At 42.1% G+C, this 25,415-nt stretch overlaps 1 protein-coding gene across 9 annotated transcripts in view; it reads left to right on the top strand.

The window, feature by feature from the left end:
- NCOA3 (nuclear receptor coactivator 3) overlaps window positions 1-25,415 on the top strand; it is a 182,331-nt gene that overhangs the window by 91,579 nt on the left and 65,337 nt on the right. For 8 of the 9 annotated variants that reach the window (XM_075901559.1, XM_075901554.1, XM_075901553.1 and 5 more), the window contains one exon: window positions 20,913-20,988. The gene's annotated coding sequence lies outside the window, so the exon portion shown is untranslated. Of the gene's footprint in view, window positions 1-9,456; window positions 9,612-20,912; window positions 20,989-25,415 lie in introns of those variants that run through there. The other variant, XM_014578129.3, reaches the window with a different exon arrangement.

Below are 25,415 nucleotides of genomic sequence, written 5' to 3'. Positions count from 1 at the left end.
AGACCAGGGGCACCGGGAGCAAAGCCGCAGCGGCGGCGGGGTGCCGCGCTTCTGAGGCTTTGCTCTGGCAAAGCCTCAGAGGCGCGGGACCCCGCCGCGGCTGCGGCTTTACTCCCGGTGCCCCTGGTCTGCTGGAGACGGTCCCCAGCAGACTAGAGGCACCGGGAGCAAAGCCGCAGCAGCGGCGGGGTCCCGCACCTCTGAGGCTTTGCCAGAGCAAAGCCTCAGAAGCGCGGCACCCCGCTGCCGCTTCGGCTTTACTCCCGGTGCCTCTGGTCTGCTGGGGACCGTCTCCAGCAGACCAGGGACACCGGGAGCAAAGCCTCTGAGGATGCCGGCAGTGGGACAGCCGCAGCGCGTCTGGGCTGCCCCGCTGCCGGAGCCCCTCCGCGGTTTTGCTCCGCGTCTTCCTGGTCTGCAGACCAGGGAGATGCGGAGCAGCTTTTCTCGCCCCGGAGTACATGGGCGGCGGGACCGCAAGGTCCCGCAGTCTGTGTCCTCCGGGGCGAGAAAAGCCCCGTTCGTACCTGCAAGTCGGGGACTGCCTGTATACCCGGCGTATAAGACGACCCCCGATTTTTGGGGGATGTTTTTTAGCATAAAAAGTCGTCTTATACGCCGGAAAGTACGGTAGTCAAATTGTCTTTGGTGATCTGTTTTGCATCTATTGCACTTCCCAGTATGAGTCCAGAGATAAAGTATATTTCCCTGATCCCTACTTATAGTTTCTTCTTGCTGACAGGGTCACTACCCATCTGGCCTTTTCCTTTGACACAATATAAGGCAGTGTTTCTTAAACTATGTTCCGTGGAACACTGGCGTTCCATGTACAACTCGCAGGTGTGCCACGACCTCTTCTTTGTTTTTGTTAGTTCTTTGTGTTTTGTCTCTTTTTTGTCTGCAGCTGTCCTGCTGCCCTCGGGCTCCGTGGCTTTGCTCTGCAGACCAGGGGGAGGGGGGGGGCAAAGCAGAGCCAAGCCGTGGAGCACGCGTCTGGGCTGTCAGCTGACCGCGCGCTCCGCGGCTTGGCTCTGCTTTGCCCCCCCCGTCCCCCTGGTCTGGGGAACGGGGGGGCAAAGCAGAGCAAAGCAGAGCCAAGCCGCGGAGCGCGCGGTCAGCTGACAGCCAAGACGCTTCTGGGCTGTCAGCTGGCCGCGTGCTCCGTGGCTTGGCTCTGCTTTGCCCCCCCCCCCTTCTCCTGGTCTGCAGACCAGGGGGACGGGGGGCAAAGCAGAGCCAAGCCGCGGAGCGCGTGGGCAGCGGACAGGCCTGTCCGCTGCCCGCGTGTTCCGCCGCTTTGCTTCCTCTCCCTGGTCCGCTGGAGATCAGGGAGAGGAAGGGCCCCGTTCGTAACTGCGGATCTGACATAAGTCGGATCCGCGTAACTCGGGGACTGCCTGTACTCTCTTTTAACATCACTTTGTCCTTATGCTTGTCTCTAGTATGCAAGAAAGAAACTAAAGGAGAGCAATAATTCAAAGATTTACTTCATAATGCCACCATAGTATTCACTGTATAAGCACTGCCACCATAGTATTCGGTGTATTTCTTCTCCTGCTGCATGGAAAATTAATGCCACGTAAGAGTCAGCATGCCCCAATTCAAGTTGATAAAGTTTAAGGCAGCTGGGGTGTCTGCAAATTGGAATATAAGAAAAAATGGCCAGAACCTCTCCTCCTTGGGCAGAACATTTTATCTGGAACCTGGAGGTATTCAGGTCATTACCCTTAAAAAAAAAAAAAAAAAAAAAACCCAAAACACTTTAAAATGGAGGATGACTGGTTTGGGAATGGCAAATGAGTGGAAGACTGAACATATTTGCATCTTCTACAAAATGTGGATTTGTTGTCAGACCTATTCAGTCTCTTCTTGAAGAATAGTAGAATGGGTCTGTTCCAAAGTTCTGTTGCAGTGCAATATCAGATGTCTGTTCTGGTCACTGAATTGGCTTAGCCTTTTGCTGTCATTTTTGTATTTCTTCACTAGCACATTAGCTAACTCTCTAATTTTAAATAGCATTTGTATGGTCATGTAGGGACAACTTAAATGACCGTTTCAAAAGCAAAATTAAAAGTTAGATGTTTTGATTTCTGTGAAGACCTTTTTTTTTTTTTTGCCAATTTCTCTCTCCCTGTATTTGTCCTTTAATGTCTCTTAGCTCTAATCTAACATTTCCCCTACATTCAGCATCATCTTCATTAAGAAATGAAACTAGTTTACCATGCCACTTTACCATGCCTGCTAACTGCATTCAAGACCATTATATGTGTGCTGCATAGAATCATAGAATAATAGGACTGGAAGGGACCTCAAGAGGTCATCGAGTCCAGCCCCCCGCCCTCAAAGCAGGACCAAGCTCCGTCTACACCATCCCTGACATGTCTATCTAACCTGTTCTTAAATATCTCCAGAGAGGGAGATTCCACCACCTCCCTTGGCAATTTATTCCAATATTTGACCACCCTGACAGTTAGGAATTTTTTCCTAATGTCCAATCTAAACCTCCCCTGCTGCACTTTAAGCCCATTACTCCTTGTCCTGTCCTCAGAAACCAAGAGGAACAAATTTTCTCCTTCCTCCTTGTGACACCCTTTTAGATATTTGAAAACCGCTATCAGGTCCCCCCTTAATCTTCTTTTTTCCAAACTAAACAAGCCCAGTTCATGAAGCCTGGCTTCATAGGTCATGTTCTCTAAACCTTTAATCATTCTTGTCGCTCTTCTCTGTACCCTTTCCAATTTCTCCACATCTTTCTTGAAATGTGGCGCCCAGAACTGGACACAGTACTCCAGCTGAGGCCTAACTAGTGCAGAGTAGAGCGGCAGAATGACTTCACGAGTTTTGCTTACAACACACCTGTTGATACAACCTAAAATCATATTGAAGTTAGTTTGCCCCGAACCCCCATAAGTCTATTATGGGATGTCTGTTGTTTCCATTCATACTGAGATGTCTCAGATGTGTATGCTCTTCTGAATTATTTCCTCTCTTCAGCTATAATTGCGATTGCTCCTTTGATTCTCCTCTTAGGCAGGCTGCAGTATTCTACATAAAAAGGAATTTAGGTCACAAATAACTTAAGTATATTTGGTTTGAGCTAGATTAGGAAAGCTGGCTCATTTTTTTGATTAGTAAATGTTTTAAAAAATATGGCAAAATTCAGATAAATCGAGACAAGTATTATTCTACCAGTTCTATAAAAATTGGGTTTGAATCTAAAACAGCAACAGTGTTTTAAACTATAAAAGCAGAAGTGTGCAATTGATTAAAAATAGCTGTAATACTTTAACTAATGCTATAGAGTAAAAGATGGCTAGTTGTTTTTCTATCTACCTGTACTAGTGATATAATGCTGGTGGTCTAAAGAAGGCTTCATAAAATCTGATAAAAGGTCCTTTTATTCTCAGTAGTTTTCATCTCTAGGTAATTTGTTTTGTTATCCTGTACATAAAATGCGCACACAGGACATGTCACCAATCTACTTCTTTAAAGAACAAGGAGGTTTAGAAAGTTCTGATTGCACTTTAAATACACAGGCATTTATGGCAAGAACTTCTATTTTGGTACCGTCTGTTGTTCAAGATGGATATCTTTTGAAGAAAAAATTTCAGATATCCAGTTGGAATTCAGAGCAACACATCAATTGACTGGTTACATAATGCATTTTTGTAGTAAAATGGAAAAAAGTAAATAGTCACAAATGCATGTGTATATGTTAATACTCTTTTATATTAATTCTGAAACATTCTCTGTAAAAAAAAAAAAATCTTTTCAGATAATTTTTTTTAATTTCATACCCTTTGGACAGGCTATTTGCGTAGAAAGTTCTTTTCATCATTATGTTATCAGTTTCATATTTTTACATTTTATTTTTCTTGGTAATTGATTCTAGGATCAGATATAATCTCCTTAAGTGTTTCAGACCATTGAAATTAACAATTTTTCTTAAATCTAAGGATCTCACATACTTAAGTCATAGCCCAACACAAAATCAAAAGAAATTGTCTACAAGAGCAAGCTACATTTCCTGTTTTCCGGCACCAGTTAGCTTGTGGTATGGGTACTATATTTTCTAAAGGCCAGTGTATTTTTAAAATATTACAGAAACTACTGCAGGCATATCTTCCAGTGGTTTATGCCACAGCCCCTTGTTCATACATTTTGTTGGTCATTGTGCGAAAAGTATAACTGACTAGTCCTCTTCCTGCCCACAACTTTGTTTTTAGCATACAGTTTAGCTTCTAATTCTTCTACAATGGTATAGTCCTCTTTAGCAGTATCTGTTTCGTTGTTTTGCAGGTATTTGTGCAATAAGAATCTCCAGAGACTGCAGTTTTTCAAGGTTAAGATCAGTAACGTCATTTATGTAAGCCAAGCTGTACATTCTAGTGAGAGAGCAGAATATTAAGCTGCTGTCTCTAATATGTGTAGACAGCACCTAATGGGTGCGCCTGATTCTTCTCTGGCTAGTGGAAACTAGGTTCTCCAATTTGCCCTTAAAGTTTGGAGTTGATCAAATGTGATGTTCAGTAGCGTATCACATTACAAAAAAAAAACCCCAAGAAATGCCATTGGGTTGGATATAAGGCCTCACTTTGCTCAACCATTTAGGGTGCAAATGGTTTCTTCAAACATCAGCAACAATAACAACGTTTAAATCCTTAAGATAAATTTACACACACACCCTAGATAATTTCTGTGGTGTAAGTAAGAATACTGTGACCTTCTCTTGTGTGTTTCATTTGAGAATATGAAAGCTTTGCCAATATTAGTGGGAAGAACACCTTTGAATAGTATTGACAAATAATACGTTTAGATATAGGGAAACAAGACACAGGATAGATGATTTGAGGAGTATTCTGTACAAGTACAGGTCTTTGCCAGGGTTCGCCACAATTTCCATCTGACAATCTTCTTATATATTTGAGAGTGAGTCTGTCCAAGAAATCCTCCTAAACAGTACAAGCTAGCACCACAAAATTCAGTGTACAGCTTCCTCTTACCATAATTTAAAGCAGTGGTCTCCAACCTTTTTAACCGCAAGATCACTTTTTCAATTTAAGTGAAATGTAAGATCTACCTCAAACCCAAATATGATTGCCCCACTTTCTTCACACACCTTTTCTGAGGCCCTGCCCCAGCTCCACCCCTTCTCTGAGGCCTCATCCTGTTCACTCCATCCCCCTTCTCCTCGAATCTAACTCACTTTCACCAGGCTGGGTTAGGGAGTTGGTATACAGGGCTCTGGTCTTGGGCCAAAGGATTCAGAGTAGTGATGTTAAGGACTAGTCGACAGGATAGTCAACTAGTTGCTTCTCCCCCTCTTACTGCCTCTACCAATAGAGGCAGCAAGAGGGGAGAAATAGGAAGATACTTCAAAGCGGCAGCGCTGCATGGAGCCCAAGGTCATCTGGGGAGTCCCTAGCTGATCCTGGGCTCCCCCAGCATTTCAAAGCAGCAGTGCCGCACTCTTGTGTATTTCAAAGCTGGCATGCCACACAGAGCCACATGGCATTTCAAAGCAGCAGTGCTCCTTGGAGCCCTGGGATCAGCTGGGGACTCCCCAGATGACCCTGGGCTCCAAGCAGCATTCCAGTTTTGAAATGTACAAGAGTCCCCTGTGGGGGCTCATGTGCATTTCAATAAGGAAGCGGGCATGGAGCCTGGGGCCAGCATGGGACTCTGAGTTCCTCAATGTTCCAACTTTGAAGTGCCCAAGAGCCCCAAGTGAGGCTCTTGTACATTTCAAAGGTGAAATGTGGAAGTGCCTATCAACTAGTCGAGTAGTCAATGGAAATTCCATTGACTACTCAACTAGTAAATTAATCACTTGTTAACATCTTTAGTTCAGAATATAGGAGGGGCTCTGGCCTTAGGCCAGCATGGAGGATTGGGGATCAGGGTGCAAGCTCTAGGAAGGAGTTTGAGTGCAGGAGAACTCATGTCTGGGGCAGGAGGTTGGATGCAGGAGGGGGTTCATGATGGGGACCAGGGTTCAGGGCGCAAGCTCTTGCTGGGCACCACTTAACTAAGACTGGTTCTGGGTGGTGGAGCAGTGGGGTTAAAGCAGGTGTACTCCTTCCCTGGCCCTGTACCATTCCTGAAAGCAATTGGCATGTACAGCAATGGCTCCTTGGCACCATGTGCTGCCCCTCATCTAGAGGCAGTGAGCCTACAGCTTCTACTGGCCACAACTCCCCGTTACTGATCAATGGGAGTTGCAGGAGAGGTGTCTGCAGGCAAGGACAGCATTTGGAGATCCCCTGCTCTGCCTTTCTCAGGGGCTGCAGGGACATGCCAGTCACTTCCAGGAGCAACAATTACCACAGGGGTAATTACTCCAGCCACAACAAGTTAGACATTTTAGAACTCACTAATTAAATGTAAGCGTAAGCGATAAAGGAAAACTATGAAATGCACAGACCCATCAAAAACCAAAAATAACCCACCTTTCAAGTAGTAACCACAATCTCCTATGTCTGTGTTGGGTCCAGAGATGAGAGTGAAGGACTGTGTGTGTTTGTGAGAATGAGACACACACACACTGTGTGTGAGTGACAGAGATTTGCATTGCCAAGCTTCCTTCATCCCCATCTCTCTCTCTCTGGAGATAGGGTACAGGAGTGGGGGGGGGGGGAGGAAGGACACTATGACATCAGCGCCCCCTCTTCTCCCTACACCCTGCACAGTAAGCAGGAGGCTCCAAGGGGAACAGCTCTAAGGTAGGAGCAGCATGACAGTGGTTTGAGGGGCAACTGAAGTGCCAGCACTTGATAGCCTCCTGGCCAAACCAGTCAAGATCACCAGTCAGAGGCTCCAAGATATACCAGTAGATCTACTGGTTGGTGACCACTGACTTAAAGCAATGTGAGAGTGAGTTTGTGGCAGGAAAGCAGGATGGAATTGGATTGCTTCTCATAAAACCAAAAAAAAGAGGGCAGAATCACTAAATCAAGTACAGTCCTCAAAATTGACATAACTGAGTGAATGTTGTAAGAAGGTTCGGGGGGGCATGGGCTCAGCATGGGTGTGCAGAGTGCCACCTCTGCCTGCTGGCCCCATCCCTGAGGTTCCGCAGTAGCTCCATTCCGGGCTGGTATGGGGCTTTGCTTGCTGAAGCTGCAGGGGCCATGGAGAGGGAGAGAAAGCCCTGCAGGATGGAACACCGCATCCTGAGCCCCTCTTCGCCCTGCCAAACTTCACACTTTCACCTCCTCATACCCCTAGCCCCCTGCTCTGCCCTTCCATCTCAAAGACCTTGCCCTACTCCTGCACCTGCCATGCCACCAGCCCCTGCCCTGAAGGACCAAGGCAATGCCAGGTCAGTTTTCTAGTATTATATTATGTTTATAACATAATTATTCAACACTAGGAGTAAGTTTGTGATGGCCCTGATACATGGAATGATTGAGTTGTTGCAAGAGATCTGTGCCGCCTCCAGTTAGATTTCAGCTTTGAGGACTGATTTCCAAAGTAGAATGGAGACTCAAAGGTGTGACCAAGGTATATGGGTCACCACTGTAAAAAGTCTAGGTTTCCTATATGATGAAATGAGAGACTTAGTTTTTTTTTAATGTAGTTATCACAGGCACCAGCTTCTTCCAGGAACCAGATGATGCTCAACCCTTGTTTCACCCCAAGTCCCTGCTCCTCCCTGCCCCACGTCTTTCTCCCCAATTCATTCCCTGAATGCACCCCATCTCTGCTTCCCCCTCTCCCCTAATCTCCATCTGCACATCATGTTACAGTTGATTGTGGTGGGGAAGGGAGAAGATGATTGGGAGGGTAGCAGCAGATGAAAGGTGCTGTGGGAGGGTGAGTATTAAGCACTCACTCTTTCTTTCACTCTGTGGCATTCTGAGCTGACTGCCCTCTCTTCTGGCACCACAGCAATCCCCGTGGGTGGGTGAGAGGTGTAACTACTGTGCCTTCCCAGCAAAATGTATTTTGAGGGAAGGTAGTGAATTTTGCTCCTGTGCAGTGGCTCAGAATTCCCTCCGGAGTAGTATGAGGATCAGTCCTTTGAATCAGAATTTCCCTGAGATGTGGATTTTTAATTGTAAAACATTTCTGCCTTTTCAGCCAATTATTTGTTTTAAAGAAAACGAACAACCAAATTGTTGCTTAAATGCCAATTTCCATATGTACCGGGACTTGAGGTGTATAGGAGACCCAAGCTGGATAGTGACATATTGGTAGTTTTTGCAGCTGGTGCCTGTTGCCTCATGCATCCTAAAAATGGATGGCCCCCTGTGCACCAGTCCCCCTCTTGGGGCTTGACTGTCCCATATACTCACCATAGTAGTTGGCAAATGACCTGTTGCATCTTCCTGAGTCTGTTGTCTCCACTGGGGGTCCCTTGGTGACTGGATGATGTACTAGGCTGGATTGGAAATTCTTACCTGCTCCTTGGCAGTTGGTTCAATTCTTGTGACATAGCGGTCGCTCAAGCCCCTTATCTGGGTTCTGCCTTTGTTTTTGGTTACATAGTTGGGTCCCACTCTCGCCTTTGTGAGAGCAGTGTGTGTCTGTGTGGGGGAACCTAGATGTTTTCCCCCCAGTATTTCCATTGGTCCTAAGTGTACATACATTTTGAGAGATAATTGATACAAAACTCAATTTAAAGTTCAGAGACTTAGCTGGATATTATGTTTCTAAACATGTTGACTTTTGGTGACATTTGTGCAGAAAATGGAATGCCTGTCATTTGAACATATATTTCTTGGATTGTTTTTCTGAAAGCGCTTTTTGGACACGTTTAAAAGATGGCTTGAAAATTTGTTGGCTGCTTAACACAGATCATGTGTGTACAGTAAGTAAATTTCATTTTAAGCACAGCCATCAGTTTCCCCCCAAGACCTCTGTTGCAGGTTTATTGGTTTGTTTTATCTAAAACTGTTACTAAATGGTGTGTGGGAGTGGTTTTTTGTATTAGTTTTATTTTTTTTTAATCCATGATTCTAAACATGTCGGTGAAAACCTTTCTAAAATGTTTCTTAAATTTTGCTTCTTTTATATTCCCTGCCAAAATGGAAAACTTAGAATGAGATCAGTTTAAAATCTAAACACGTATTTATATAAATGCTGTAGTCTGCATGTAATGAGTCTATTTGGAATCTTCAATTGATTCAATTATAACAATGCAGTAAGACTGGAAGGAGTTAATGCTAATTATAATGCTGTGGTAATGCTGAACCTGCCATTCTCAGGAGATCCAAGAAGCAATCTATCAGGGTATGTTGGATCCTAGCTTCCTCAGGTCCCTTGAGACATTTGGCAGAGTGGAATTGCAGAACAAAAATATACATTCTGACATCTTCAGAGTTTCAGGAAGGAGAATGGAGTGGCTGATGACTGGGCAAGGATCACGTGTATTTAGTGAAACAAACTGATGAGTTTAGTTGATTATATTTCCTGTTTTCACCATGAAGTTGATGAGAGCTCTGTTTTTTTAAGTGTTAGATGGTATGTTGCTATCTCCAAGAAGAAAGTGATAATGGTTGCTGTTGAAAACTGGCAGACAGAGCTCTAACTGTACTGAAACTGTATATTTGGAAGATTGCCTCCTCCCTTTTAAGGGAAAAATATTTCCCTAGCTGATTGGTTAAAAGGTAAGAGCTCTTGTATCTGTATCAGCTTGCATGTAGAAAAATGTCTGTCAAGAACAATGTCTTACAGGAACTAATGGATTGTGTGAGAAGATAATGAAAATATGGTAATCACTTCATTTGCATCAGCTTTCATTAATAGAGCAGTATTAAGGTTTTGGTGTTTATTGTATGCCTATTTTAATATTAAACATATTTTGTCAGGAATGTACAAATGAATAAAATTACATTGTTTCAAATATCTAGTTATCAAAATTTCAGGAACAGGAACAAAGCATCTGCTGTGCATAATGATAGCTAATCTTCATTGTCTTCCCTTAAACTCAATTTCAGAAAATTTTGCAAACTTTCTGCTTTAGTAAAAGGAAAAATAAAAACTTGTGAAGATGGAATTTTTAAAATGAATCCCCAGTTATATCTTTAATTTTTTTTAATTCCAACTTTAAAATGTTCATACATTTGAATCCTAATCCAAGTGGTGTCTTTCTTTTCATGACTTTAATAGGGATAAACTGTAGATGATTTTGTTGGGGTTTTTAAACAATTCAGTTGGCTATTTGAAACCAAGAACAAATTATTAGTATCAGTATCAAATATTAAAAGTAAAACTTGTGCAACTGAGGGTGGGAGATTGTAATCCACATCACTTTTACCTTTTATTTTTTTTATTGAAAATCTCAGTCGGGCCCATTTGTGCATATTGGACAAAGACTGTTTTCTTGACAGAGCTTTCAACCTTTGTGAGCTCAGGGTCCGAACTCCAATTCCCATGTGGGAGTGAAATGCGAGTAAACACTTACATGATTAATCAGTGGTTTACATTCTGTTTCTAAAAAATAGGGTTTTCAAAGTTCTTAAATATTTTATATGCCCAAAATTGTCAAACTTGAAAATTATTTTAAAACTTACTTCCAGCTGACATGAAATAAAAATTTCAACACTGGTCATTTATGTTTTAAAAACAAATTATTCTGCATTTAGTTATTGTAAGTAAATAAACAATCTTGTAAATGTAATTTCAATCCTGTTTTAACCACCCTAACGTAACTGAAATTATACTATAATAAATACTGCTGTCTCCTGTGTCAGTCTGTAACAGTGGTAATGACAAGCCATTGACATAATCATATAAAAGACTAATTTTGTCTAGAATGTCCAAATACTTACTTGGCATATCGGTTTGTGTAGCATGAAAGTCAATACATTCCACAGTAGTTGGGAGAAATATCAATGATTTTCTTTTAAATGTTACCTTCATATTTTTTAAAGGCAAACACAGTTAAGTTTACCATATCTCTTTTAATGAGACTTGATTCATTTTGAAGCTTTATATAATCTACTGTGTCCTTTAATTTAAAATTATAATAATCCCTTGTATAAATTGACATTCTACTGTGGTATATATTAATATTATTTGTCACCCTTCAGATACAACTAATGTGGTAGTTACTTAATTTGAGTGACTGGTCCTTAGTACTAGTAATCTGAACTAGGACTTGTTCTGTGTAATGTGATGTGATGATAACTACAGTATATTAGAGATGTAATAATATAGTCGATTAACCAACAAGCAATAGCTTAAATGTTAATGCTGTGGACTACACGCATCATCCCCTACCTCGTCAGGAAATTTTTTAGCAGGCAGGCCAGCAGCCTAGCTCAGTCCCAGCTTGTGCCGGGTCTGGGTCCTACCCCCACTGTGACTCTGCATTTAAAGTGTGTTAGGAGCCAGGTGGGCAGGCTGCCTGGCTAAGTTCCAGCTCACCTTGGTCCAGAAGTCTTCATCTTGCCCCTCTTCCCCCCATCATTCCCCAGGACAGGGGCTGCTGCCACCCTGTGCTGCTGCCTCTGTATAAGAGGCAGCAGTGAGGGGGGCATACAGCTGGTCTGTGAGGAAACCTGGTTTTTAAAGTGGCTCCCCTCGCAGACCAGCTCCTGCTGGGCTCCTTGGGAGTGGGGCTGGAGTGCACTGGCTGCCAGCCCCGCCCTTGGGAACTATAGAGTAGTCAAGTAACTGATAAGAATTCATGAGGCTAATCAACTATTCAATTAACCAATATTTAACATCCTTACAGTATATATTGTGAAAGACATCAAATCAAAGGCTTGGGTGGTGGTCATGGTTGGCATCAAAACAGATGTGATAATTCCAAAAATATAAACTGAGCCTTCTGATCAACTGAATTGGATATGTCCAGTTAAATAAAAATAGAACTAGAAGTAATTCAAAGTCCTAAATATTTAACTAATGGAACAAAAAAGTTACATGGCAGTATTTTCAGATTTAGATTTTAAATGTGTATGTGCATAATGTTTTTGTGCTCTGACATACTTAATTGTTATGTTCTTTGAATTGTATATCTCTATTGCAGCTAAGGTTAATAACATGTAGTTCAAATTTCAGACTTGTGTGCGTCCCTACTATGAGACAATATGAAGTTATGTGTGTTAGTATAATTTTTTATTTTCGCAGAGTATTATGCAGATGTGTGCTACTCAGCTCATATTCTTTCTTGCTGCACTCTGGCTTATGAAGTAACATGGATCAAATGATCAGAGAAAATTGTCAGATTTATGTTTATTTATAGTCAGAAAAGTAACTATGTAAAAATGACCTCTTGTTTCACCTTTAAGTTCCATTACTGACTTGTAGACAGCATGTGCTCAGTTTACCAACCAGAATGGACAAGATTTGAGTCATACTATGGATGGGACTGCACTACGTAAACTTACATTGCTTGTAGTTAAGATGTTGTATTAAAGCTAATTCAACAGTAACGATCACGACTTCTCAGAGTGATGAAGGGAGGCGCTTTGTCTCTAGAATCTTATTAGACACTAATGTAGTATCTGAACAGGGTGCCTGGTATGCTGTAGTCCTTTACTGTCTTTACTGAGTTTAGATGCTGCTGTTGAACTATTTGGACTGATACAAAAGGCTGTTGGTGAGCTGTGGTTTCTTAAGAGTTAATTTGGTTTATAAAGTCCCTTTATACTGATCCAGAAATACATCCCATATTTTGGTGTTTGAAGTAGGAAAGTGTTTTTCTTCAAAAATGTATAACTTTTTGTAAAGAATTATTCATTTAATTGTCCAAGAAGTCTAAGGCCTAAATGCTCAAAAAGATCTAGGTGTCTAAGTCCAAGTTTTCAGACCACTGTGATGTATAAAACTCCCATGGAAGCCTGTAGGCATCTAAGTTTACTTGGCACTCAAGATTTTACAGTAGAAGTTCCCTAGGAACTTTGAAGTGTCTGTCTTTAACAGAGCTGGGCAATAATTTTCAGAGGGGGGGCCACTTCAAGAATTTGGTAGGTGATTGGGGTAGCACTTTTCTGTGGTATTAATGAAGGGCAGCAGCAGCTGTGACCACGTTTGGGTATTGAAAGGAGCTGTTGACAGAGGACTGCGGTGGGAGCGGGGTTCTGACCTCGGCAGTGGTAATGGAGGAGGGGCAGAGTCAGACAGCGTTTGGGCGCAGGAGGGGGTTGTGACTTGGGACAAGAGTGGGGTGTGGGATGTCAAGTGCAGGCAATAGGTGGCTTCTGCCTGATGGCCCAGCAGAACACTCAGGCCACAGGCTCTCTGCCTGCCATGACCCCACATGCCACTCAGGGTCCAGCTGCAGGGATCAGTGTGTATCTGTGTTGTGTGCCCCGTAGGAGAGGAGGCAGCAGGTGTCCACATGTTGCATACACTTGCAAGGATTGCCCTTGCAGTTCCCATTGGCCAATTTCCAGTCCATGGGAGATTGTGAGGATGATGGGTTCAGGGTGCATAGGTTTCCTTTCCCCCAAGAGACGTGCTGCACAGAGACATACATGCTGGCCCCAGCAGCTGGCCATTTTGAGCAGTGTGTGGGGGCGTGGCAGGCAAGGAGCCTGCCTGAGAGTCCTGCTAAGCTGTGGCAGGCTGCATTCAAATGTTTGGTGGGCCATATCTGGCCTGTGAGCTGGATTTTGCCCACCTATGCTATAGTCTTTTTCATGTGTGTGTTCTCATGTATACAGAGTGTGAAAGAGAGACAAGCTTCCAGAAATAGAGGGCACAAATGGCACATTAGGAGAAGGGGAGAAATATTCAAAACATAATCCATACTGTTACTTAATGCTGCCCTGTCATTTTAATATATGGAACATGCACAAGAAGCAAGTTAATTGTCATATCTGAAAAATAACAGTCTCGTGTATAATGCTTACTAAACATTGCCGGGGAATTGCTAAACGGAGCCTGACAAAATCCATTGTTTTCCTAGGTTGGATGGGTAATAATATAAAATGTGTGTTGGGTTATGAGTATTTAACATGTTGCAACAAGAGATACTTTGCTGGAATACAGGATTCTAAAACCTCTGTGCATATTATTTTTGGTGACAGCCCTGCATTTCAGTGAACTGTATTAGCAGGCTTCTCTGTCCCCTCCCCTTTTCATCTGTATAATTTAACTGGAAAATGGCTTTTTAGGTGTATGTAAACTAAATTTTAAAGAGTTTTATGTTAGAGTTACTTTACTGACTGATGTGCAAAAAAATTAGGATAATGCTGTGTAGGTACAAATCATAAAATGCATCTGTTCTTGCTTCTCAGATGAAGAAACAATACATTAGTCTTGAAAAAAATACTGTGCCTATATGGTACAAAACAGTTTGTTATATTGCATCAAAACTGCTTTATCAAAGCCTATAGTAATTGAGAGCTTGACAATTAGGGCAATCTACTCGCCCTTGGTGAGTAGATTTTAGCCCGGCACAGCGCCACAGCGCAATCAGCACATTGTGGTCTGCGCATGTGCAGTGTGCCAAACTGTGGCTGGCGAGCAGGGCTCGCAGCCACTTGTCAAGCCCTGGTCATTACATATTTGCTGTTACTTATTTGTATAGCTTTTACATAGTATGTTGTCATATCCACAAAGTTATAGTAAGGTTTCAGTGGTGGTTTCACTGTATGCTCCATTTCTTTTCTGTAGGGATTTAGAACTAAACTATTCTAATTTGCATTGGTCTAAAAATGAGTGTTTTTTTCTTTGTAAATGCCTTATTTGCTATCTTTAAAGCACTAAATAAAAATTACAAAACAAGTTGATAGCCAGTTTAGATTTAACATACACTGGTTCATTTTGCTATGAACATTTTTTAAATTTCTAAAACTGCTCAGTTCTAGTCACATTTTATACAGCTGCTCTTCATACTGTAACTGGTAACAAAGTCTGTCTATCATCAGTTTTTCCTGTGGGACGACATCACATCTCTCTGGTGTCCCACAGGTTCCACCCTGGCACAGCCTTCCTGCCCCAGACACTGTCCAGGGACCGGTAAAGCTGCTTTGCAGCCTGGCCTGGGTAGATTTTGCCTCCTGCAGGAGGGCCAAGGGGTGGCGGCTGGCTCCTCACTGCACTTGGGGTCCCCAGTGGTCTGGAACCCAGCAGGGAACCGCTGCCTCCAGCTGTCTCGGGTGAGGGGCAGGAGCACTTGGGCCACTGCCTGCCTGACACTCCACCCTCGACTTCTTCCCTTCTCACCCCACCACCACAGGATTAACGTGCCAACACCAGCTTCCTGTGGGGGAGGGTGTGAAAGGAGAAAGCCATGAGACTCTGTGCTGGAGGGAGATTGGGGGGGAGGGTGAGAGGAGAGGAGGGGAGAGGCCAGAGAGTGGGGTGGGGGAGCAGAGGGGCCAGAGCTGCAATCTGGGTCTGTCTGTGACTGGGGAGGAGGTTTGGGGAGCGGGGAGGCTGGGATTGGTTGTGACCAAAGAGGGAGCTGGGGGACCCGAGGGAAGCCAAGAGGCCAGGACTGTGTTCCCAGTGTGCACACTGGCAGGGCAGCAGCGCTGGGACTCGCAGCCCTCCAGGAGTAGTGCTGGGGAGGGGGGAAGCAGAGTTATTTCCCTGCCTGGCCCAGCCCTTTGCTGGGGCTCCCCCCTCACCTGCAGGCTGCTACTCTGCAGCTGGGGTAGGCAGAGCCCGGGGCTGCTTGGGACTGGTTCCTGCCTAGCCAGGTGCAGCAGGGTGCTGGGGAAGAGGTTCCTCACTCCCATACATACCCCACAGGGAGCAGCATGGCACAGCCTGAGCCCTGGAACCCCATGGAGGTGGCAGCAGCTTGTGACAGGCTTCCCAGCTCAGATGTGCAGTGCTGCTCCAGCCCTGCCCACTACAGAGCAGGGAGCAGAGCCTGTAGTGAGAGAGGGGTGTGTGTGTGTGTCCGTGTCCGTGTCCCTTAGCTCCTGGGAGTTGCATGCCGAGGCTGGGCAGGGGCAGTCACAGGGACATGGAGCTCAGTGTGGGGTCACGCTGCCCAATCTGCTTGCCAGGCTGTCCCGGTCCCTATGCACTCATGCCTCCCCCACTTTCCCTTCCAGCAAGAAGCTGGAGCTAGTTCTCCAGACATTGCTGGGGAAGGCAGGAGGTTGAGCTCCCACCATGGGTGCCACTTAAAATTGGCTCATGTGCCACTTAAAATTGGCGCATGTGCCGTAAGTTACCAACTCCTGATCTATCCCACGTGTAGCTCATTCTGAAATATAGGGTGAGCTCTCTTACATGCCAAATTATTAGACACTATAAAACCTAACCTCATTTAAAGTGCAGTAATATACTAGGTAACCATCAACTTCATTATAAACTTGAAACTTTTCAGTTGGTACACAATGCAATGACCTTGCTATGCTCAGAAATTGTAGCTTCTGGTTTTAAGATAAGAATAATGAAATTTAATGGTCATCTTGCGGGATGTGACAGTATAACTGTCAATCACAAATATAGTTTTCAATAACCTGAGAATAGCTAGGTTGTAGTGTATGTTTCAATGAAAAATGACATGATGAAGTAAATGTTAAATAACTTTTAGATCACTCAATACAGGACTAGGTAGCACTTTAAAGACTAACAAGATGGTTTATTAGATGATGAGCTTTCGTGGGCCAGATCCACTTCCTCAGATCAAATAGTGGAAGAAAATTGTCACAACCATATATACCAAAGGATACAATTAAAAAAATGAACACATATGAAAAGGACAAATCAAATATCAGAACAGAAGAGGGATGCGGGGGGAGGGGAGGAAGGTAAATGTCTGTGAGCTAATGATATTAGAGGTGATAATTGGGGAAGCTATCTTTGTAATGTGTAAGATAACTAGATCCTTTGTTCAGAGTAGTGATAGAAATGTAGCCATGTTAGTCTGGTGTAGCTGAAACAAAATACAGGACTATGTAGCACTTTAAAGACTAACAAGATGGTTTATTAGCTGATGAGCTTTCGTGGGCCAGACCCACTTCCTCAGATCAAATAGTGGAAGAAAATAGTCACAACCACTTTGTTCAGACTCAGGTGTAAAGTGTCGAATTTTAGCATGAATAACAGTTCAGAGGATTCTCTATCAAGTGCAGCCTTAAAAGGCTTTTGAAGCAGGATGCAGGTAATTAAGTCGTTGAGACAGTGTCCTTTCTGGTTGAAATGGCAAGAAACTGTTTTTTCTTTGGTCTTGGATTAAGGGATGTGGAGTGTGAAAGGGGCTCTGAGCTGCTCTTGGGGCAGGCAGTTGGGATATAGGAAGGGTTCTAGGTGCAGGTTCTGGTATGGTATTTGGATGCACGGGCTTGGGAGTGGGTTCATGGCAGAGGTTTGGGATTCTGCTCCAGCTGTGAACTACTTACCTGAGGTGGTTCCTGGGTGGTGGTGCAGTGGGGCTAAGGCAGGCTCGCCCTGGCCCTGGCCCTGGCCCACTGCCTAAAGCAGCCAGCAAACTCCATCCCAAGTCCTGTTGTGCCTCCTCTCTGCTCTGTGGAGAAAGGATAGAGTAGGAAGGGGCACTTTGACATCAGTGCCCTTCCTCTCCTTGCCCTTCCCTGCCCAGAAAGCACGAAGCTCCCCAGGGGAAGGGGCAGCTCCAAGGCAAAGGGCAGAAGATGCACATCAGTTGGGGGAAGAGGCAGCTGAAGCGCTGGAACTTGATAGCCTCTTGGCCAAACCAGTCAGGATCACCCGTCAGAGGCTCCAAGATCTACTAGTAGATCCCGATCTACTGATTGGTAAGCACTGCTGTAGGATTTATCAGAAACTGTATTCTGCACTAGTAGTTCTTTCAGAAACCATATTTCATTTTCTCTTTTAGACTGGTTATGTGTTCACATTCTAACATATAGTCTCCTTGCTCAGAATTGAAAGGCAGAGTGGTATTACAACCGAAACCAGTCACTTAACCTCAAGCATACCACCAAAGTTGCTGTGCCCAATAATTTGATATATATGGGTTATTTTTTTCCTCTGGTATGGTTTCTTGTTCTTTTCTGTGATCAATGGATTAGATGTTCCATAGAATAAACCCTCTGCCTAAAACAGGATTTATAAACCTGCTTTCCCACCAAGAAAGGACAACACTTTTATCAAAATCTATGTCTTTTTTTATACTCAGACTTGCAACACAGCAGCCTGGAAGTCAACTTAAATCAATCTTTGGATTATGTGACTGTTTTCCTCTTTCAGTCCACCTATCAACCACCTATTTCTTCCTGGTGATCAATGGTGACAGACTGGATGGGGCATAGTCACAGAAATACAGTCATCTATTGAATTATTTTAAACTATAACTAGTGAAGCATGAATGTTGCTAAATCTGTATATTCGTTCTTGAATGGCCCATATCAGTAATGTTGTGAATATGCTGAAATTGGGAATGGTTAAACAGTCATTGAAAATTGGTTAATTTAAGTATCTGTGCTCTTAAGCTTTTAACTTGTTTTAGATAAGGGGTTATCGCCTGAACACCATTTATGAACAAAAGTCACCAAAGCCTCAAATTTAATCTAAAATTATCTAGAGTTAATTGTAAGCAATGTGTTTTCAAGCTTTTTTCATGGTTTGGATCTGTATTTTAATACATCTTCAATCTCATAACAGAGATTGCAATAGTTAAATAGAAAATGAATATATACAACACATTTAATACTTAAGTTGTCTTAATGTGACTGAGCAGTTGAACATTTCTAAACAGTTCACTTTTGAGATCTTAAAAAGTTATAAAAATGTTTTTCATAAGATTTCTTCTGTAAATTACCCTCAGTCTATCCTGTCCAGTCCATGTGGGTTGTTTAGATGTTCACCGGGGTTTCTGTTGCGGATTAGTCAAACTGTATCCATACATAAGAACATCAATTACTGCAAGATTCCTCTGAAAAAGCATGGACCCTGCTGGCTAGTGTTTAGTTCCAACAGGTTTTCCAAAATGATTTGAGATTAATGACTATGGCAACCTCACAATCACTTTACAAAATAAAAATTTGCCTTAAAAATCTAAATTTTTATATTAATCTATAAAATCATTAATGCAGGTAAATTGTACTTTTTCTTTATAGGGTCTTTCAAGAAGAGACTTCTGTATGTGGTCTCTGTAGAACATTTGGGGGTAATATGCTGTTGAAGACTGCGTATAGTCAAGGGATAAGGCTGATTGGAGTATTTACTGAGATGCCCCATCTGAAGGGCTTCGTTTTCTGTAACAGCCAAATGTAATTAAATGTTTTTGATCGAGCATCTTGCTTAGCAGTATTGTGAATTATTTTACCCCATTTTTGTCTGTCTCCTAGTTTCTGTGATTAGTGAAGGTTGATTTAGCATAAAGCAGAATTACAAAGGTATTTAATTAGGAGACAATTTACTCGTGATGCTTATTCTTATGTGACCACATTGTCAATCACCCCTCTAATTGGTGAGTCTGTTCATATGAATAAAGCAGCAGTCAGTATTGTCAAAGGAGTGGTTAAAACACCAGATGACTGCATACACAACCAGTTGATATGAAAGGCTTCAGTTGAATTTAAGAAATGATCTGCTTGGATAAAGCTCTTCACCTGACTACTAGTGATTATCTACTAAGTAGTCTGGGTAGAAGTATCAATTTTGAAACTTGATTTTGGATAGGGCTATAGTGTGTGCTTTTACATTTGAATACCTCATAAATATTTCCCAAGAGCAATTTATTTTTCTAATTATCTTGAACAGCCTCTGCTTTACATAGTGCTTTAAGCAGTTTTCAATAAATCAATTCAATCATGCAGCTGTTGTTTGAAACTTTTCCTTAAGTTACTGTAATTCTTAATAGAGATCCAGAAATGCTCACTAATTAGTAACTTAATCATTCCTTGTACAATATGCATCACAAAATGGGTTATTTATTCTCAGAACTTCACAGGAAAACTAGGCCAGTGTTTCTCAACCAGTAGTAGGAATACCCTTAGGGATACTCGAGAGAAGTCTGTGGGGGGGGGGGGGTACGTCAGCACAACTGAAATTTGGAGAAAACTGAGTTTTTGTTTTAAGTTTTACAGTGCATTATTATTTTTATACTTTTTACATAAAAATTTTCATCGCCCTCCCAGTTACAATTAAGTTGTTTAAACAAATGTGTTGCAATGATAGAAAAAATTGCATGTGTCTGAAAATTGTAGATACTAGGGGTACTTATTTTATTTTATTTTTTTTTTGGAGAAAGAGGTACTTTATAAAAAAAGGTTGAGAAACACTGAACTAGGCAATAGGAACTTGATAATGTACACTTTTTCTTCTGCTTTGGGACTAGTTTATTTCTCTTGCTTGATACATAAGGCAGTGTGTACATGTACAGGGAAGATGTATCTGTGCACTCAGTTTTTACATGCTTCTCATAACCTTACAAAATTATCATTTTAAGCTAAAACTTGTCATGCTTGATCTTGGATGTATGTTTTGAAGGAGAATTAAAACTAAAAAACTGGCTGTAGCAATTATAAAAGGAAATGAAAATGTTTCAACTTTAAAAGGAATTTAAGACTACTTTTGTATGCTGATAGTTCAAAAGGCTGAACTTGAAAATTACAAATTACACAAGTAACTAGAACTTCCTGTGTATGAAAACTGAATAAATTTTTAAAATTGCAGCTGTAAACAATTGTAACATGGGTTTGTTAGTTACTTTGTGAATATAGTAAGTGGTAGAGTAAAAAAACTATGGAGTTATGAAGAGATCATCACAGATGGCATCTTACTTTTCTCTTTAAAAAAATTTGAGGATAAAAAGCATAATGTACTATTGTTAATATGCTATGAGAGATGGAGCATAGTTTGGAATTGCAAAATTAAATGTTCAAATAATGTGATCTTGTTCAACAATTACAGTAAAAGATAACAGCTGTGAAGCAGGGTTAAATGGGAAATCTCCAGATTAGAATAAGTAAAAGGTTGCTTTATATGCTTTTAAACACTTCATATTTAGCTTCAATATTAATTATAAAATAAAGCAATTTTTTAAAATAAATTTTCTTTTCCAGAAGTTGATTTACAATGATTACTGATCCTGCTGGTCAACTGAAAAGTATTCTCTGCTTGAGTATGTGCTAAGGACAAGTAAGTGGCTACTTTCAAATCCTGGCTATATACAGCTTGAAAAGCTATTCCTTCTTCTCACCTCATTTAAAACTATGAAATTGAAGCGTAAACAAGGACCATAAAATTGTATTCACAAAGCTTTACCACTTGACAGCTGCCAGAAAGTGTTTGTTCCAAGTCCAGTTTTCTGTAGAACAGAGGTGGGAAAAAGTTTTCGCCCGCAGACCATATCAGGATATAGAAATTTGTATAGAGAGCCATGAATGTTTATAACTGAGGTTGGGTTGTAAAAGTGGCTGCTGAGAGTGTGGACAGAAATTAGGAGTTTAGGGTATGGGAGTGGACTCCAGGCTGGGACAAAGAGTTGCAGGGGTAGGAGAAGAGGGTGTGTGTGTGTATGTGTGTGTTTAGAGAGAATGAGGGTGGTGGCTGGAGATGAGGGTCATGGGAGGGGCCAGGGATGTGGAGTTTGGGGTTCAGGAGTGTGCTCTGGGCTGGGACTGAAAGGCTTAGAGAGCAGGAGGAGGATCAGGGCTAGGGCAGGCATTTGCGGTACAGGGCACTTAACCTCCTCAAGAAGCTGCTAGAATTAGTATCATGTCCCCCATCTGGCCAGCTCCTGTGAGGAGACATGGCCACGGGGCTTTGTGTGCTGCCCCTCTGCCCACAGGTGCTGCCACTGTAGCACTCATTGGCCGTAGTACCCATCCAATTGGAGCTGCGGGGGCAATGCTTGGGGCAAGGGCAGCATAGGAGCCAAAAGGGGAAATTGCCTCTGCTTCTGGGAGCTACAGTACACATGGCAAACCAGTGAGCTCACTCCATTTTGGGATCACAAGGGCCAGATTCAACCTGCAGGCTGTAGTGTCCCCCCCCTGCTTTGGGAGGGGGAAGAGAGAGACAGAGAGGGAGTGGGGGGAGAGGTTCTTAAACTGAAATCTTACAATGTAGATCTTAATGAGCTAGTCTGAATTATCATAGCTTTTTAAAGAGGCGAGTTTAATATTTTTTAATCTAAAATTAAAAATAAGATGCTCCCTCTAGAGACTGGGTGAAAATTGTCCATTTGATTCTTCGTGATTGGCCATAACAGAAATGGTATTGAAGAAGGCACTACAGCCTTGTTGTACCTTCTTTACTCCAAATTTGTTAAATGTCTGAACAGTCTACTTACTATAACACTACAAATCCATATTTCTAATGAAATGTTTATAGATGGATTAAAATTTTAAAATTAATATTAAAGTGGCAATTGTGTGTGTACAAATAACCACTTTCCTTCACACGTTTAAACCTACATAAAGCCATTTACAATTCTTTGGTTTTAAAATGTTTTAAGGGTGTCTTTTTAATGTAGCTATTGTCAGTTGCATGATTATAAAATGAGTAAATAAAGCTGAAACTATCAAGCTCATCACTTTTGAACTCCTGCTAGTTGAAAAATACCATGTTGCAACCTTTTAATTTTTGTGTAGTCATACTAGGGGGTGGAGGAGGTTCTTTTAATTGTATAGTAAATGTACTATGCACCAAGTTAGGGAAAATTATCTTGTATGTCTTAGATTTAAGAAACCTTTCATTAAATATATTACTAAAAACAGTGAGCCAAAAGAATGTTCAAAGTGTGTGGTTCTCTGAAAAATGTCCCTCTGAAGGCAATGAAGTTGTGCAAGTGCAGTTGAGGAAAGAATGGTTAGCACTACTCAAGCATGTGCCAGAAAGAAGCTCTCTCATTTTAGCTCATAGGTTGAGTTTACAGGACTGGCTGGCCATTGCAAACTTTATTTTATTGGTAAACGGAGGAAATTTTGACTTGTATCAAAATACACACAATTGGAATTCACTGCCATTTTTTCAGATTCACTTTTCCAAGTAGTGCTGCTCTTCAGCAAATGAATTTCCAGGGGTCTGTGTGGAGTGTTTTATGTTTTTCTTTAATAAAAACAAAACAAAACAGAAAAACCGCCCAAACCCTGTTGTAATTACATCTTCATATTTGGTGGGTAAACATCATTACTGCTATGTTTTTTAATTTAATGATTTTTGCATTCATAACTTGTTGAATAATTGGCACTTTTGCTGAAGTCTCTTATACTTTGAAGACTAGTACAGGGCAGCTATTAAGAGTTTGTATGGTACATCCTTACAGAGCAGAAAGCAGCCTCAGCAGGCTTGCTTGGTTACGAAGCTGCAGAGCTTTCTTAGGCATTACATGTTTTCCCAAGCTGCCTTAAGTGTGATGCTAATAGAGGTTGAAGTTCTTTAGTCTGGCACCTTCAGAACTGGCCAGTGCTGAACCAGAGAATTTGCCCTACCATGGGAGGTCAATATTGTTTAGTAGCATTAACAACACGTCCACTGCTTACTGGGCTTAGAAGACATTTGGGGTAAATTAGAGCTAAATAACAGCATACAATGCTGAGAGCCAGTTTTAGTGGCTGTAAACAAACTTTATGGGACCGTGAAGAACTTAGCCATGATAAGTGAACATCTGGCTAATAAAATGCTGCACCATGGATGTTGCTGCACCAGGGTGTACTGGATTAGAGAGGTTCAACTTGTATTGGTAGGGGAAGGAAAAAATCATATTCCGGGGATGTTGGTTTTAAATATGGAAAAATTACCACAAGCTTTATGGATCCCAAATAAGTGATTAGATATATTATAATAGGGAGTTGGGGAACTCTGTTTGCACAAATTCTGCTTTTTTTCCTCTCCCCTCCCCCCAAGTATTTAAGGAAAAAAATGCTCCTTTTTAACACTGCCTGAATAGAAATAGTGTTATGTTCTCTAATCCTTTCCTTTTTAGGTTTTTCAGAGAACTTCCTATATCGGGGTGGCAATAATTTTTAACCGGGGGCCACTTGCAGAAATTTTTGAAGTCGCCCTGGGCCACCCCAGAAGGGGTGAGGCTGCAGATGGAAGGGGTGGGGTCAGAAGACTTTGGTGTTTCCCCACTCATACACCCTGACTGGTCTGGGGGCAGCAGAACCCATGGGGTACGTCTAACCTACATGGCTCTGTCGACGGAGCCATGTAGATTTGTTGTTTTAAATTTACATGGCTGCCGCGCTGAGCCGACAAACAGCTGATCAGCTGTTTGTCCGCTCAGCGCGCTAGTCTGGACGCTCCCCTGATCTGCCTGGGGGTGGGGGAGCAGTAGGGCCTCAACCAGCTGGATCTGGCCTGCGGAGGCCCTTTTGCCCTCCCCTGTCCTATATGCTACTTTGAGTAATAATGAAATGCTAAATTCAATCCTTCGACTGTCAAATTGTATCACTACGAAATTTAAAATTTTGTAACCAGGCTACGTTCAGCAATTTAAAATATTTCAATCTGTTTCGTGAGCTTGTTTAAGAAACGCGCACTATGATTCTGACATGTTTGCTGTACCCACATCCTTCCTGAGCTATCCTCAACCTTTCATCTTATTTTAAGAACTTCCTCTCTCTTTCCATAGTTGCTTCTAGCACTGCAGCAGCATGCCTCTGCCTTGGAATGCAATTACTGTGAAAACAGCACCAATCTTACTCTGTGTCTGTGTCACCTGCAGAATGACACTTAATTCTTTCATAGTTCTGTAGATCTAGAACCTTGTGACTATGAAGTGTGACCTTGAGAGAATGCTAACTGTAGATTTTTTTATGTGATCATACTGTTTTTTATAAAGCACTTTTAAAAATTTAAAACTATTTAATTCAGATGAACAGAAATAGCTTCCTAGCACGTTCTTTGATTCTGTGCTGCTTAGCTGATGTATATGCTACTCATGCAGGTGCTTTATGATATTCTGCCATCTAGTGGCAATTGGACAACTCATTTGTTTTTCTTGGGCACATATAAGTAATCACTGTTTTAAATGTATTATATTTTTAAAATGTATCATAAACCAACATCTGGTTGAAAGAATGAGATATCTCATGTTTGCTTTTCCACAGTTGTTAAACATTGGAGTTTGGTATGTCAAATAGGTAGCTACAAACTGTTTTGAATCTGAATTTGGAGCATAAATGTTCTTCTTCGAGAGATGTCCCTGTGGTTGCTCCACAATAGGGACCACTGAGCCATCGAACAGAGTTATTAGAGCAGTGTCCCTGGGGCCACGCATGTGCACGTCTGCAGCCGTGCACACCTAGGTGGCAGGCATTGAGCATGCGTGAACCCCGCACCCTTCAGTTCCTTCTCTATCACCTCCATCCGGAAAAGATCAGCAGCGCTCCCCATCTTGTTCATGTTTAGATACTAATCTCCTTTAAAACCAAGTTTTTTCTCCCTAGTTGATCTGTTAGAATCATAGAACACTAGAACTGGAAGGAAAAAACAGGACTATGTAGCACTTAAAAGACTAACAAGATGGTTCATTAGGTGATGAGCTTTCGTGGGCGAGACCCACTTCCTCGTCTACATTTCTATCACTAGAACTGGAAGGGACCTTGAGAGGTCAT

This window comes from Pelodiscus sinensis, chromosome 18, assembly GCF_049634645.1.
Source record: "Pelodiscus sinensis isolate JC-2024 chromosome 18, ASM4963464v1, whole genome shotgun sequence".
Classification (NCBI taxonomy): domain Eukaryota; kingdom Metazoa; phylum Chordata; order Testudines; family Trionychidae; genus Pelodiscus; species Pelodiscus sinensis.
Note: the sequence above shows the minus strand (reverse complement) of the source record. Positions and strands in the feature narration are given on the sequence as shown.